The 15,337-nt window shown below is 39.2% G+C and overlaps 2 non-coding genes across 2 annotated transcripts; both read left to right on the top strand.

Annotated features, from left to right (window-relative positions):
• Positions 1 to 8,285: 8,285 nt before the first annotated feature.
• Positions 8,286 to 8,360, top strand: Trnat-ugu (transfer RNA threonine (anticodon UGU)). Its single transcript has one exon. It is a non-coding gene; the product is annotated as a tRNA-Thr (tRNA).
• A 371-nt stretch (positions 8,361 to 8,731) lies between these two features.
• Positions 8,732 to 8,806, top strand: Trnat-ugu (transfer RNA threonine (anticodon UGU)). Its single transcript has one exon. It is a non-coding gene; the product is annotated as a tRNA-Thr (tRNA).
• Positions 8,807 to 15,337: the final 6,531 nt, after the last annotated feature.

Below are 15,337 nucleotides of genomic sequence, written 5' to 3' on the forward strand. Positions count from 1 at the left end.
TCTGGGCTCAATTCAAAGCATGACTCATCACTGAAGACAATTTTACTCCTTTCACTGAAATTACAAGCTAAAGACATGTCTGGGCATGCCCAGGACAGCAGTGGGTAACCAACCTGACTGTTACTTACCATACAGCTTGACAGTCAGAAGTGATGGTCTGGGATGCCATTTAAGTTCCTACCAAGATCACTTCAGTGGTCATCCATTATACCCTTATAGCACAGTGGTAGGTCAATGATATTCTGCACCACATTTTGCTACTATTCATGGCAAGCCAAACTGGGCTTACACTTCAGCAAGATAATGCTTACCCACACACGGAGAGAATTTCTGCTGCATGTCTTTGTGCTTTCAAAACCCTATTTTGCCAGGGAAGGTTGCTGGATCTCTCCCAAACTGAAAATGTTCCGAGCATTATGGGCAGGGCCCTCCAACCAGCTAAGGGTTTTGATGTTCTAAAGTGCCAATTGGACAGAATTTAGCATATTATCCCTCAGGAGGACATCCAACAACTCAGTCAATCAATGCAAAACTGAATAACTACTTGCATGAGAGCCAGAAATGGAATAATGTATTACTGACCTTGTCAATTGTGAATCTCTTTGTCTTGAATAAATCATCCATTTTTCCTGATATTGTAATCATTTGTTTCTCAGTACATGTGCATCACATTTAGTAATTTCTGTCTCATCCAGATAATTCCTTCATAGTTCATATTTTCTTTTCTTTTTTTCATAGAATGTATTTGGTAGTGTGAGTTGGATGACTCTCCCAGTGTAGTACAGGCATGTATAATTATATTTTATTTACAACTATTTTCTACTTTTCAAGCTAATACCTTTTAACAAAGCTCCATACACTGCTGGAGGAAACTACCTCATGGTATCTTATGTATCCTTATGTTAACTAGGTCTATGGATCCAAATTTCATCTTGTCACAGATCACAAACCACTTATTTCCTTGTTTCATCCATCCACGTCATTTCCCGACAAGGCTGCACACCGCCTCCAGCGTGGGCTCTTTACTTGTCTCGTTTCAATTATGAGATTCATTTCCGGCCAACGGCTCAACATGCGAATGCTGAGGCACTGTCTCGCCTTCCCATGGGTCCTGATCTGGCATTCGATTGGGACGAACTTTTATGTTTCCACCTGGATGTTGCTGAGCAGCGGGTTGTGGACGGGTTCCCCATGACCAGGGACCGGCTGGCGGCTGCTACGGGTTGTGACCCTACCCTCTCCCGGGTTTTACACTGTATTCGGAAGGGTTGGCCAGATCGTCCGTCTGCTAAGACTTCTGATCCGTTGCAGAACCACTACGCTTTGCGTTACCGCCTCATGGCTAGGGATGGTGTTATCCTCCTTTCCGCCAAAAATGCTTCGCCACGTGTTGTGGTACCTGCGTCTTTGCATGCTTCGGTCTTGTGCCTCCTTCACCAAGGGCACTGGGGTGTCTCTTGCATAAAATCTCTGGTGCGCTGTCATGTGTACTGGCCCGGCATCGACTCTGAAATCGCACACATGGTCGCTGCCTGCGGCCCTTGTGTGTCACAGGCCGTCGCCCCGAAGTCATCTTTGTCACCGTGGCCTTTCCCTGAGAAGCCCTGGGAGCGTATTCATGCTGACTTCGCAGGACCTTTTTTAGGTACTTATTGTCTTCTCATTATTGATGCCTACTCTAACTTTCCTTTCATTGTCCGTTGCCCCGACACCTACCACCGCGGCACCACCAATGCTCTAGCTCGCATTTTCTCTTTGGAAGGCCTTCCCTCTACTCTTGTCACTGATAATGGTCTGCGATTTGCCTCTTCCGATTTTGCAGATTTTTGTGCCCGTCGTGACGTCATGCATGTCACGGCCGTTCCATTCCATCCACAGTCAAACGGTGAGGCTGAACGACTGGTCCCCACATTTAAGGCTCAGATGAGGAAACTCCTGACTTCTTCTGCTGCTGATGATGCACTTCTCCAATTTCTGGCTTCTTACCATTTCACCCCCATGGACAACCACAGCCCGGCTGAGCTCTGACTTGGCCGACTGCCCTGCACGCTACTTCATCTTCTGCGGCCTTCCACCTCAACGGCTGCGGGTGCCTTCTCTTGGCCTTTTCACTGCCGACAACCTTGTATGGATACGGGGATATGGCAGGCAGCCAAAATGGAGTCCTGGCCACATCTTACGACACCGTGGCTGATGCCTGTATGAAATCCAGACGGACATGGGTGTTGCTGTGCGTCATTCGGACCAGCTTCGGCCTCATGTGCCGACAACTCCTGTTCCGGATGCCGCTACACCACCTTCGGCTCTACCTGATGCTCGGGATACTGGAATCTCTCATTACTCACAATGTAGTCCTCTCACCATCATATCAGTGCCAGCACAAGAACTGACGCCACCAGGAGACGTGCCCATGCAGGAACCAGATGACCATCATCTGTCGGAGCAACTCTACTCGCCTCCTTCTCTTACGGACGTGGACACACCGCCCATGTCTCCTGTTATAACAACCGGACTTGCCACAATGGGCAGATTGGTGCACGGGGCCCCAGCAGATTCGACCCCCATATCTCCTGTCATCTCAACCCGTTATCATCGGGGACACTTCCGCCCGTACGGGAAGCCTCCTCCTCGAGACTGTACGGCCAGTCAAACAACACCTATGGACATTAGCAATCTACAGCCCACCTCCATCAAGGCCTTTGGAAAAAATTCAAAGGGGGGAAAAGTGTTGTGACTCGCTGATCTTTCTAAGTGCCACCGCGCAGTTACGCTCATCCTCTACATGCGGTCTGCCTGCCAGCCAGCCAGCGGCCGCTATACTTGGACTCAGTTATGATTTGACTGTGTACTTGATCTGTGACTTTCATGTATTGCATCTTCCTTGAAATATATTTGTTCAACTTGAAGTTATAGCAGGAACAGGGGGAGAGTGAGACACCATTATCCAGAAATCAAAAAAGTAAGAAAAATAATGAATACTGGGATCTTGCAGACACCACTACGTTTAGTTCATATAGATCATTAATTCCCACAAGGCCAGTAGCACTTAACTAAAATTCTGCCATGGCACTGAAAAATGTTTGGTATCTCAAGGTGTATTTTTTATTACCATCAATTAATCCCCATGCCTCAATTTGTTTATTATATGCATAAGGCTCTCTACCTTCAATTTCAAATCCGCCTTTTTGTGTTCTCTTAACCTTACAAAAATATTTAAAGTTCGTACTTGTCATACTATAAAGATTAAACATAAATGTAAATATATTGTACTGTGTAGCTAAATCTGACACTGTCTTTTTCATAAGTAATTATTTTACTAAATGTTAACACTAAATCATTTATGTATCATTTTATGAAAATTTCAGCACATGATCTTATGCAAACACCAGATGTGTCACAAGATAACTAAAATCCAAGTTTCCATTTTTAAATTGTGGGCAAAACTCTGTTATATATATTTTTTCAGCACTTCAGTTGAAATTATGTGTCAAAATTCAACAGCACAAGATGAGTGGTAATTGTTGATTAAACATTTGTTTCAATTTTTATTTTACATAAAATGAACCATCAGTGCAATCTTCAAAAGTCAACAGAGTGGAAGACAAAACATCAGTCTTATCTAAATTTGAAATATTTAGGTGCATACTCCTGACTGAGGTTTGTTTTGATTCAATATCTAGCTCGCACAAACAGTAATTTACAGCTTTGCAACAAAATGAGATCCTACTGATACATGAAAATGTAACTACTCTATTTTTGTGACAGTAGATTCTAATTCAGCTACTTGAATAGTGACTTCTAATTTTTCTTGATGTGGGTCTATTATATGTTTATCAGGATTGATATCAATTATCTCAGACTTCATATTAGTTTCAGCTAAAACTTGCTTGACTTTAATTCCCTGAGCATCTGTAGTTACAGTTAATTATGGTTTTTATATTGGCATTAGTGCTGTTCAGTGTACTACTAAATTTAATTTTTATCTTGTCACACTGAGCTTTCATACTCGCATTTGTAGTGTCTGTTAGTGGTATGTATCCTAGCAGTCTATTGTCCCAGGTTAATGGTTATCTCAAATATGGTTTTAAACACATCCTCAATTTTCTGGATTTGTACTGGTGTACAATGTCATTTATAATATGTTTGTAATTATTCTAGTCTGCTAACAACTGTCACAATATATGACAACTCTGTTGACGAAACTAATAAATTTCAATTGTGGAATCCTCTCACAATTAACCAAGAACAGAAATGCTACCTACACAATAAAAAAAATTAAGCTTGAGTTAAATACAGCTCACCAAAGCTGATTCTATAGCATGGCATATAGTAACACTGACGATGACCAGATTACAGCACACAGTGATTGGGCTGCTGTCAGTGGGTCTGTGGCTGACACTAACATTGCTCGATGCTGTTGTGTTGTTGGGGAAGTGATGAAACAACTGTAGTCCTTTTGTAGCTCTGGCTGCCAATTTTCTGAGTCATAGGCTTTAACAAATTTCTTCTGTAAGGTAGTTATTGTCAATAGATTTATAATTATTATCAACAAATTAATTCTTCTTACATCTCTATAAATGTAGTGCTTTTTGTAATAACTTTCACACTGCACTGTGATTTCAGATGTCGGCCACATTACTGAAAACTACAGCATTATATGTAAATAACTTTTTCTTACAAAATTTGTTAAGTTCTTCTTGGTGCACTTTAAACATATTCTCCTTATCCAAACTGCATTAAATTTACACCACATAAGTATTCTGGGTCTTTCTCTAGTGTGCCAGAATTTCAGTATGGTAGCAGGATGAAATGTTACCATGTCTGAAACATTGTGTGTTGAGATGAAGAGTACTGTTAGCCTAAAAATTCTGAACTGCTGCTTCTTGATTAAACATTCAGATAAACCATATATATTCTTCTTAACTTGAACTTCTTCATTATTGCAGCTATATACACGATGGAATGTGGAAGTTTTATCTAGTCACAACTTCCTACTAAATGAAAAACAACAGTTCTGAAATATAAGGAAATTACTTCTTTAGTTACAGTATGGTGTCACTTCATTAAATGTTCATGTTTTTCCATTTGCTACAATTTTACATACATTGTGTATGACACTGATGGTGTTTCTCGTAGATCTGATGCCTAACAAATAATATCTCTTCCATGACATCAACACCATTGTCAAATACCACAAAATGTAGCAAATCTACCATCTTTGTCCCACCTGTAAGATGTATAGCGTCCTTTGTACCAGCATACATGCACTAACAATAACAAACTTTCAAAAAGTTTGGGGTTCCAAACTAATTCGCTAATAAAAATACTTTCACAGCGGTGATTGTCTTTCGTTGGCTAGGTCGATGTTGGATAACAGAGCACTTTACCAAATGTGATATGTTACACCACACTGCTTATTCTCATTTGGGGAAGGTATTTCATATGAAAGTCACAAAGTGTAAGTCACCACTAACACTGAAATCATGACATAGCAGAAATCTTGAAACTGGACACTGAACACATGTAAATTGAAAGGAGAAGATAGGTTTGCACAGGATGAAATGAATTTAGCTATAGCATGAAATCATGCTGCAACTATTCAAAAAACTGTACTAAAGAATTCATTGACATATTACAATCGCTACAGAATCTGAATGTTTATGTGAGTATAAAGAATATCATAGAGAGAGTAATTACAGCAGAATATTTAGCACATGTAATTCCAAATACACTGAAAACTTCACCACCTACTACAGATAACTAGTATTCTTAAGACCATTATACACTAAGCCCACACCAGTTCAGATCCAGATTACCTGCATATGAAACTGGAACATCTCCAAACCGTTTTTATAAAATGAAATTTCTTGTTATTAGATACAGAGAGCACAAATGAAGTTTAAATAACAGAATAAAGTAGAGGACAAGGTATCCATATCCTGTCATATGCAGGGAATGTTCCCACAAATATATGTAGAGTATTGAGGACACATCATGTGAAAGTGATCTTACAGGACAGGTGCTGATCCAAAAGGAAGGGGGTTGGTCACCTGGGTCATGACTCTCATCCCCCCGAAAAAACATTTTACTTAGTGGTTTTATATTTTTGCATGTATCCATTTCTGAATCTCTCAGGTAACTTTCTGAGAATAAATTAGCATTAAAACTTTGAGCCTCTAAAATGACAAGGATACCAGAAAATTAAAAGCTTAGTGAACAAAAAGATACTTTTCAGTTGCTAGCCCATGTGGCTGGTCTTTGGGGCCTCATTGGCTGCAGAGAACATTCCAGCCAGATAAAGGCAACTATTTAAAATCTGACCATGCCTGCTGCCAACAACTAATTGTACCATTACCTTGTTTACCATAGTTGGGCCTCCATCAAATCTGGCTGAAATGTCATTGTCTCAAGTAGGCTTTTTCAAATGATATTGTCCACGTAAGGTTTACAGTTCAAATACTTTAACAGCACTTTGATATTGAATGAACTACTATTTATGGCCAAACAGAGTCTCATTTACTACTATTTATGCACAGACAAATGGCTCACACTACATTCTGTTGTTGTCCTATAATGTGATCGTTCAAGTGTAGCAACACAACACAGACAAACTGATTCACAGTACTAACATGTGGGAAGAAAATCAATAACACTTTAGCCAATTACACTGTATTTCAAATAGACAGTCAGATCAAAATGAAAACTATGTGCACAGTAAGTCGTGATCATCATCAGCCAGTCCAGTCACTTGGTGATATGGCCTCTTTGAGTCAGCATGAAACGTAAGACCCCTGCAGATTCTTCCATGTCTGGTGATGTTGAGTTTTCTGTTGCCAGTTCAGTTCAGCTGTCTTCTTTAAGTCTTTTTTGGTAAACTGTGCTCCAAGATAGTACTTGCTTTGACCACCTGCTATCTTTGGTTTGAGTGACATGACCAGTCCATTGCCATTTTGAGGTATTCACTCTTTCCATTATGTCACTGGCCTTAGCGTGCCTTCCATTAAGCTTGTTGCCTAATTTAATGCACCAAAATATTTCTGGGTTTTGGTCTCTTTCATGTTTAGTAGTTGACCCACCAGATACACATGTTCTGTGACCTTCTGAAGTTGCATACTTTCAATAGATATAGTTCCCTCTGGTGTCCATCGATTCATCACGCTCTTAGTTTTATCATATTTCATTTTTAGGGCAACTTCAGAGCAGACTGATCCTAGTTCACTAGCCAGTACTTGAAGTTCTATACTATTTGGAAACAGTACAATATGATCAGAAAACCTCAGGTTGTTTAATCTCTTTTGCAGAATTTTGGTTCTCTTTGTTTTCCAATCTAATTTAGACATTAGACATTAGAATGCTGAGAAAAGTTTTGGAAATATAGAGTCACCATGTTTTACACATTTTTCGATGGGAAATTCATTAACTTCTTCAAATAGATTTACAAATATTGAGGAGGTTTTGTATAAAACTTTTATACAGGCCTGTTCCATTCCTACCTCTGTTAGAGCCTCAATCACAGTTGGGCGACTGATCAAACCAAATGCTTTTTGATATCTATGAAGGCAAGGGAAAGAGGTAAATGTTACTCTTTTGGTCTACTAATTGTTTTGTGTAGAGTGTGGATATGATGAGTTGTACCACACCCTGTGCAGAACTCAGCTTATTCAATGGGTTGGGCCAGGTCAAGTGCAGTGCTTAATCTGGTAGTCAAAATTCTACTAACACATAAATCAAAGGGGACAGGTGAAATTGCGTGCCCTGACTGGGACTTGAACCCGGGATCTCCTCCTTACATGGCAGATGCTCTATCCGTCTGAGTCACCGAGGGCACAGAGGATAGTGTGACTGCAGGGACTATCTCACATACGCCTTCCATGAGACTCACATTCTCACCTTGTATGTCCACACACTACATTCGTAGTGTCCCACCCCAACACACTTATTACTCTTATGGGACTTGGTAAGAATGTCTAATTTCATTCTAGGCAGATGCAGGTCATCAATGGTGTCTGTTCTTTTGGACATGTCTGAAAGAACAGACACCATATCCATATAAGTATATAGTTCTGGCAATGCCGGCCATGACCTTCTTCTTCTGTGTGGATGCACACATGTTCCCCGAACTCTTATGAGACTTGGTAAGAATATCTTCCATGAGTAATAAGTGTGTTGGGGGGGGGGGGGGGGGGGGACACACTACGAATGTAGTGTGTGGACATATAAGGTGTGAGTGTGAGTCTCGGGGGAGGCATGCACAAGATATTTCCTGTTGTCGCGCTATCCTCTGTGCCCTGAGTGGCTCAGATGGATAGAGCATCTGCCATGTAAGCAGGAGATCCTGGGTTTGAGTCCCAGTCGGGGCACGCATTTTCACCCGTCCCTGTTGATCTATATCAACGCCCGTCAGCAGCTGGAGGTATTGATATAATTCTAATTTCATTCTAGGCGGCTGCATGTCATCAATGGGGTCTGTACTTCCAGACAGGACTGAAAAAACAGACACCATATCCATATAAGTATACAGTTCTGGCAATACCAGCCATGACCTTCTTCTTCTGTGCGAATGCACACATGTTCCCCGAACACTTACGGGACTTGGTAAGCATGTCTTCCATGAGTAATAAGTGTGGTGGGGTGGGACACCATGAATGTAGTGTGTAGACATACAAGGTGAGAACGTGAGTCTCGCGGGAGGCATGTGCGAGATAGTCCCTGCAGTCGCGCTATCCTCCGTGCCCTGAGTGGCTCAGATGGATAGAGTGTCTGCCATGTAAGCAGGAGATCCCGGGTCCGAGTCCCGGTCAGGGCACGCATTTTCACCTGTCCTTGTTGATCTATATCAACGCCTGTCAGCAGCTGGAGGTATTAATATAATTCCAATTTCAAAGAAGGAAAAGGTCTGCATGGTAGAGTAATGAGCATCAATCTTGAACACCAGTCAGCGTGAATGTGGTTTATAGGTGGTTCTTCAAGCTCGTGTTATGAAATACTGGGCTGCTTGCCAATTTCCACTTCAGAAATTAAGATATACACACAGTCAAATGATAATAACACTGAATGAAGTTTGTATGATCCACATGTAGATGGCACACACGACTTCCGTTCCTTCAAGTAAGTGATGACTGTGGTGACAAGAAATGCAGCCACACACTAAGTTAATACAAAATAAGTTTGTCAAATGATGCGAACTGTGACCCTATTTGAAGAGCTAAATGCTAAGAAAGAGAGACATTTTCATATGAGATTTTCTTCTGTACTTAATTAGTTCTCAAGCAATATTACAATTAATTTTGCACAAAGTTTATTAATTACATAAATATAATTTTTATAACATATATTTTTAACAGTATTTAATTAACTTAATATATGATGTGTAGAAACTAACACACTCCATCCATTTGTGAACTAGTGCTGTAATTTTCCTGACTTACTTAGTAAACTTAACTGTTATTATATGAATGGAAATTGGCATAAATTTATCCAGGGTAGGGGATTCACATTGACTCAAAACTATATTGGTAGAAACATGTCAATCATGTATGTGAAAAAATATCTCAGGTGGCATACCTTCTCTTGAAATTAAGGGAGGTAGTGAGCTTGGAGTACCTCAGGGTGACATACTTTGGGCTATTCCAGTCACATATTTCATATGGTCTTATTATATGGGGGCACTCCCCTCACATCAAAAACGTATTGAAATTACAAAAAAAAGTCATACGTATAATATGTAAAAGAGGTCATAGGGAGCACTGTCGTCCTCTTTTCTCCAGACTCAGAATACTTACAATTGTGAATTTATACATCTATGTGTCTGTACTCTATATTAAAAATAATATTTCAAAATTTATTGCCAGAAAGGAAATACATGAACACAACACCAGGGCGAACGGTAATTTAGACATACCGCGCCACAGATTAGCGAGAACAGGAAATTCCCACAAAGTTAACCCACTCAAAATGTTCAATAAACTGCCAATTCATGTTCAGTCTATGGATACAAATTCTTTTAAAATTAAGTGGTACAGCTGGCTTTCAGATCATCCATTCTATGACATTAAAGAATTCTTTGAGATGCCTGAGGAGAATATAAGCATTTAGAAGTTGTCTGTAGTTAAACATATTATTTTGTGCTGTGGTTAATCGTGTGTAATTACAAAGTTTATACTATAAACAATAAAATACCTTATTATATTAGATTATAAGACAGCTTGTTGCATTAGCTTTTAAAAGCTATCCCTTGTAATTTGGTACACTGCCATGCTTCAAATGTATTTATAATGTATTGACAGAAGTTTATTTTGTTATTCTGTATGTACTAGTACATCTTTTATGACGAAGCCAATGTCATTGTAAAATGATCTATGGTGAATAAAATTCTTGAAAAACTTGAAATTCTTGAAATACCTCTAAAACTGCCTTTTTTATATAAATGAGTTGGTCAGTTGTGAGGCATGTCATGTCACAAGATCTATATTTTGTGGGTGGAATAACTAACTTATTATATCCCAGAGGATTTATAGTTTTCACTCACTTCTAGAAGTGTGTGAGAGTTCTATAATGTATGAAAACTGTATTCCAGATTCTAGAAGGGATGGCTGAGTCCCTTAATATATGTTCATTAGTGTAATAACATTCAATTAAGTAAAGACATTTCCAGGAAAGAAAAACTTGACGAATCACCAACATATATACTGGAACTAAATGAAGAGTACTGAAATATGCTAACTGATTTTGTGCAGATCATCAGTCCTAGTAAGATACCGGAAAGTAAAAACTTATACACTATTATTTGTGAAAAGTGTAACACTCAGAAGCAATGGTCAGCAACAAGCCATTATAAGAGGATGTATAGAACAGCAGAACTATAGTAAGTGATTTAAATGGTTGAGAGTGGCAACAAAGTAGGCCTAACAGTGCCCTCTTTTGTGTAACCAGACAGGTCACTGTTATGCAACACTTAGTCAGTGCAAAGCCATCATACAAAATGGAAATATATAAAAAAGTGCCACTATGCCTCACTGACATCACAGAGTGGAATATCAGCAGGTGAGAGCATTCAAACAGGGCAGAATGATTAGTCTGTAGGAGGTGGATCCGTCATTCCTTGACATAATGTCTTGTACAGGGCATGCTACATCAACAGAGAGCATATGTGGAACCAGTGGAGAGCAGAGGGCTGTGTAGAGTGCCAAAAGGGTACTGGATGACCCAATATTTTGATGCCATTTGTGTGGGCTAGATTGGTTGCATGCATGCTATTGCGTCAGCTTCCACTGATCAGAACCCACTGATGTTGCAGACTGCATGGGCAAGTGAACACTAACACTGGCATGCTAAATGACAAAATGTAGTGTTTTTGGATGAGTCCTTATTCAACTTGTCATACAGTGATGGCTGCATATGTGTTTGACACCATTGTGGTGAATGCAATTGGGCAGACTTCATTGTGTCTCATGGTTTGGGGCACCACTGCCTATAACAGGCAATCTTGCCTCCTATGTCTTGAGGGCAGTCCAAATTGCTATCGATACACCAGGAAGGTTTTACAGCCCAAAACACTGCCCCTTTTGCAGGCTATTCCTTATGCCATATTTCAGCTGGACAATGTTTAGCCCCATTTGGTGCGGAATGTGCAAGCCTTCTTCCAACAACAACAAAATAGAAAATAACAGTAGTGCACCCTGAGATTTTGTGAAATTAACCATTGGTCACTGCCTGTGTTGCACTTGCACTGTCCAGTCATAGACAAAGCTGTACAGAGGTGACCATTCACTTTTGGAAGACTTGATGAAGCTGTACTCCACTCCCTTGCAGTAAAACACGCTTTCTGCAATTTTTTCTATGCAGATTTAGCAAATCTTGCAAGCAGGTTTATTGAAAATGAAACATTATTGAAAATATTACATAAATTAATTATTTTGATATAAATTATAGCACACAACAAATTAAATAGATCACTGCAGTAAATGACAAGTTGTTCCATCTTTCTAAAAAAAATGGAAAACAACATGAAATTTGTAACGTATTGTTTATTTGGTTTTAGTATGGCATACAATGAAGAACAAATTTTACCTTTTCCTCATAAACTATTAATAACACATAAATCACTAATTAAAAATTAAAGAAGGTCTGTTACAATTATGAACTGAGATAATATCTCTTTTCAGGAACTGTTTTTACAATAATTTTACTTGACATTTCCTTTCTTTAAGCAACTCAAACTTAATGATTGTGTTACTGAAGTCAAATTTAGCAGCAATGTCTTATTCTGGCTGCAGGATAATTAAATTTGACATTTCATTCATACTCCACCTTAAGTAGCCTTTTATCATCTTTAGTTTGCTGGATCTGTTTTCACAATATGTGGCAGTGCCTGACGTTGTCTTAAATATGCTCAAAGCCATTTTGATGTTTGGGTAAACATGTCTTAACTGTAGTTTGCAAAAACACTGAAAATATACAAGTGGGAAGCAATGTCAATGTACTTACTTGGTTCGTCCACCTTAACGTTGAATGCAGGCATCTGTTTCATCATCTATCTTCACTGTATTAATATCTCAGCGGTATTTGGCACCAAGACTCGCTCCATATTTTGCAAGACAAGGTGAAGAGTTTTCATATAAGAGTTTTCCTTGCAGATGAACTCAGATATAATTATGTGATATAGGGAGATCTGTTTTCCATTTCGCTTATTATTCCATTCCAATGATAAATTTCCTATCTTTATGTGTTTTTGTTTCTGAAACATCTGCACCTAGTGCTTTGAAGTTTGACAGGTGTTTGCGGAACGTATTGTCATCTTCCTGATTTAGAATGATGTTTCTGTCTTGTTGGTAAGATATTTATGATTTTATCATTAAGTTGTTTTTAATGTGAAAAAAATTTATATAGCTTTTTCTGATGCAGAGAGCAGATAGCTGAATTCTTCTCATTATTCTAGTTCAGCAACACCTTTTAATTACTTAATAGAATTTCTGAAAATATGCATGCCATTAGCTTAGTGGATTGAGAGATAAAAGTAGCCTACATCTGGTTTTCTTGTAACATTTACAGAATTAGTAAGTACTGGTACAAAAAAGTTGAAAAATAAAAAATAAAAGTATTACAATACAATACTGAATTGCTTAAAAAGGAGATTAAATTTCTGAGAGAAGCAAACACTAACCTAGCAAGTGAATCAGCATCCTGAATGTGAGGAAATCCTTTGGCAAGTACAATTCAAAGCTGCGGCAATTCCAATAAGCAAAATGTGGTAAAAAATGTGAAACTTTGTAAATGAATATCTTTGGAAAACAGTGACATTGTAGAAAAAGCACATACATGAAAGTGACTCTACAAAACTGACAAAAAAAAAAAATTATTGCTATTGGCGACTCCATCTTGAAAAATGTAATAGTTCCGAACTGTGAAATAGAAGTTTACCCTGGCATTTCACCTCAGAAAATCAGAAAACATTTTAAAAATACTACGAATGTGAAACAGTCTGGCTCCAAACACAGAAAAGATCCTAAGAAAATATTTATGCCAGGACTAATTGGTAAACTGCAGGAGTATCCAGGGCAAGGTTCCTGAATTAGTATCTCTTATTGAAGGAAATAGTGCGCATATAGTATTAGGAACGGAAAGTTGGTTAAAACCGGAAGTGAACAGTAACGAAATCCTAGACACAGAATGGAATATATACCGCAAGGATAGGATAAACGCCAATGGTGGAGGAGTATTTATAGCAGTAAAGAATTCAATAATATCCAGTGAAGTTATTAGCGAATGCGAATGTGAAATAATCTGGGTTAAGCTAAGTATCAAAGGTGGGTCAGATATGATAGTCGGATGCTTCTATAGACCACCTGCATCAGCAACTGTAGTAGTTGAGCGCCTCAGAGAGAACCTGCAGAACGTCGTGAAGAAGTTTCGTGATCATACTATTGTAATAGGGGGAGACTTCAATCTACCAGGTATAGAATGGGACAGTCACACAATCAGAACTGGAGCCAGGGACAGAGACTCTTGTGACATTGTCCTGACTGCCTTGTCCGAGAATTACTTCGAGCAGATAGTTAGAGAACCAACTCGTGAAGCTAACGTTTTAGACCTCATAGCAACAAATAGACCGGAACTTTTCGACTCCGTGAATGTAGAAGAGGGTATCAGTGATCATAAGTCAGTGGTTGCATCAATGACTACAAGTGTAATAAGAAATGCCAAGAAAGGAAGGAAAATATATTTGCTTAACAAGAGTGATAGGGCACAAATCGCAGAATATCTGAGTGACCACCATCAAACGTTCATTTCTGAGGAAGAGGATGTGGAACAAAAATGGAAAAAATTCAGAAACATCGTCCAGTACGCCTTAGATAAGTTCGTACCGACTAAGGTCCAAAGCGAGGGGAAAGATCCACCGTGGTATAACAATCATGTACGAAAGGTACTACGGAAACAAAGAAAGCTTCATCATAGGTTTAAGAGTAGTCGAATCATAGCTGATAAGGAAAAGCTGAACGAAGCGAAAAAGAGCGTAAAGAGAGCAATGAGAGAAGCATTCAACGAATTCGAACATAAAACATTGGCAAACAATCTAAACAAGAACCCTAAAAAGTTTTGGTCGTATGTAAAATCGGTAAGCGGATCTAAATCCCCTATTCAGTCACTCGTTGACCACGATGGCACCGAAACAGAGGACGACCGAAGAAAGGCAGAAATACTGAATTCAGTGTTCCGAAACTGTTTCACTGCGGAAAATCGTAACACGGTCCCTGACTTCAGCCGTCGCACGGACGCCAAAATGGAAAATATTGAAATAAACGATATCGGAATTGAAAAACAACTGCTATCACTTAGTAGCGGAAAAGCATCCGGACCAGACGAGATACCCTTAAGATTCTACAGTGATTATGCTAAAGAACTTGCCCCCTTTCTATCAGCAATTTATCGTAGATCGCTGGAAGAACGTAAAGTACCTAGCGACTGGAAGAAAGCGCAGGTCGTTCCCATTTTCAAGAAGGGTCATAAATCAGATGCGAATAATTATAGGCCTATTTCGCTTACGTCAATCTGTTGTAGAATAATGGAACATGTTTTGTGTTCTCGTATTATGACGTTCTTAGATAATACAAATCTCCTTCATCATAACCAACATGGATTCCGCAAACAGAGATCATGTGAAACTCAGCTCGCCCTATTTGCCCAAGAAATTCACAGTGCCGTAGACACTGGCGAGCAGATTGATGCCGTATTCCTGGACTTCAGGAAGGCATTTGATACGGTTCCGCACTTACATTTAGTGAAAAAAAATACGAGCTTACGGAATATCGGACCAGGTTTGTGATTGGATTCAGGATTT

This window comes from Schistocerca cancellata, chromosome 5, assembly GCF_023864275.1.
Source record: "Schistocerca cancellata isolate TAMUIC-IGC-003103 chromosome 5, iqSchCanc2.1, whole genome shotgun sequence".
Lineage (NCBI taxonomy): Eukaryota > Metazoa > Arthropoda > Insecta > Orthoptera > Acrididae > Schistocerca > Schistocerca cancellata.